The sequence below is a fragment of the Syngnathus leptorhynchus genome, unplaced genomic scaffold (assembly GCF_054491065.1).
Source record: "Syngnathus leptorhynchus isolate UIUO unplaced genomic scaffold, UIUO_Slep HiC_scaffold_37, whole genome shotgun sequence".
NCBI classification, from domain to species: Eukaryota; Metazoa; Chordata; class Actinopteri; order Syngnathiformes; family Syngnathidae; genus Syngnathus; species Syngnathus leptorhynchus.
Window position 1 is genome coordinate 792767 of NW_028232004.1, and position 2234 is coordinate 795000.

The following is a 2234-nucleotide window of genomic DNA, read 5'->3' on the forward strand; positions in this document are numbered from 1 at the left end:
AGTGTCAACTGCGAATGTGGTGGTGCATGGAAGGAAGTGGAGGACGGCCGCCTCCTTAAACACAGGCCGAAGAGGAGCGTCAGGGCCGGCTCCTTAAACACGGACCGAGTGTCGCCCTTAACACAGACCAAGCGGAGGACGGCCGCCTCCCTAAATACAGGCCGAACCGGAGCGCGAGGGCCGCTCCTTAAACACGGACCGAGTGTCGCCCTTAACACAGACCAAGGGGAGGACGGCCGCCTCCTTAAACACAGGCCGGAGAGGAGCGTCAGGGCCAGGCTCCTCAAACATGGACCGAGTGTCGCCCTTAACACAGACCAAGGGGAGGACGGCCGCCTCCTTAAACACAGGCCGGAGAGGAGCGTCAGGGCCAGGCTCCTCAAACATGGACCGAGTGTCGCCCTTAACACAGACCAAGGGGAGGACGGCCGCCTCCTTAAACACAGGCCGGAGAGGAGCGTCAGGGCCAGGCTCCTCAAACATGGACCGAGTGTCGCCCTTAACACAGACCAAGGGGAGGACGGCCGCCTCCTTAAACACAGGCCGGAGAGGAGCGTCAGGGCCAGGCTCCTCAAACATGGACCGAGTGTCGCCCTTAACACGGACCAAGGGGAGGACGGCCGCCTCCTTAAACACAGGCCGGAGAGGAGCGTCAGGGCCAGGCTCCTCAAACATGGACCGAGTGTCGCCCTTAACACGGACCAAGGGGAGGACGGCCGCCTCCTTAAACACAGGCCGGAGAGGAGCGTCAGGGCCAGGCTCCTCAAACATGGACCGAGTGTCGCCCTTAACACAGACCAAGGGGAGGACGGCCGCCTCCTTAAACACAGGCCGGAGAGGAGCGTCAGGGCCAGGCTCCTCAAACATGGACCGAGTGTCGCCCTTAACACGGACCAAGGGGAGGACGGCCGCCTCCTTAAACACAGGCCGGAGAGGAGCGTCAGGGCCAGGCTCCTCAAACATGGACCGAGTGTCGCCCTTAACACGGACCAAGGGGAGGACGGCCGCCTCCTTAAACACAGGCCGGAGAGGAGCGTCAGGGCCAGGCTCCTCAAACATGGACCGAGTGTCGCCCTTAACACGGACCAAGGGGAGGACGGCCGCCTCCTTAAACACAGGCCGGAGAGGAGCGTCAGGGCCAGGCTCCTCAAACATGGACAGAGTGTCGCCCTTAACACAGACCAAGCGGAGGACGGCCGCCTCCCTAAATACAGGCCGAACCGGAGCGCGAGTGTCGCTCCTTAAACACGGACCGAGTGGAGGACGGCCGCCTCCTTAAACACAGGCCGAACAAAATGACACAAAGTGTCAACTGCGAATGTTGTCCATCCAAGGAAGGAGCGTGATGCCCGGCCGGCTCCTTAAACACAGGCCGAGAGTCGCCCCGGACGGTCCGCCTCGCGGCGCCCGTCTGCTCGGATAAAATGACACAAAGTGTCAACTACGAATGTTGTCCATCCAAGGAGGGAGCGTGATGCCCGGCCGGCTCCGAAAACACAGGCCGAGAGTCGCCCCGGACGGTCCGCCTCGCGGCGCCCGTCTGCTCGGATAAAATGACACAAAGTGTCAACTGCGAATGTTGTCCATCCAAGGAAGGAGCGTGATGCCCGGCCGGCTCCTTAAACACAGGCCGAGAGTCGCCCCGGACGGTCCGCCTCGCGGCGCCCGCCCGCTCGGATAAAATGACACAAAGTGTCAACTACGAATGTTGTCCATCCAAGGAAGGAGCGTGATGCCCGGCCGGCTCCTTAAACACAGGCCGAGAGTCGCCCCGGACGGTCGCCTCGCGGCGCCCGTCTGCTCGGATAAAATGACACAAAGTGTCAACTACGAATGTTGTCCATCCAAGGAGGGAGCGTGATGCCCGGCCGGCTCCGAAAACACAGGCCGAGAGTCGCCCCGGACGGTCCGCCTCGCGGCGCCCGTCTGCTCGGATAAAATGACACAAAGTGTCAACTGCGAATGTTGTCCATCCAAGGAAGGAGCGTGATGCCCGGCCGGCTCCTTAAACACAGGCCGAGAGTCGCCCCGGACGGTCCGCCTCGCGGCGCCCGCCCGCTCGGATAAAATGACACAAAGTGTCAACTACGAATGTTGTCCATCCAAGGAAGGAGCGTGATGCCCGGCCGGCTCCTTAAACACAGGCCGAGAGTCGCCCCGGACGGTCGCCTCGCGGCGCCCGTCTGCTCGGATAAAATGACACAAAGTGTCAACTACGAATGTTGTCCATCCAA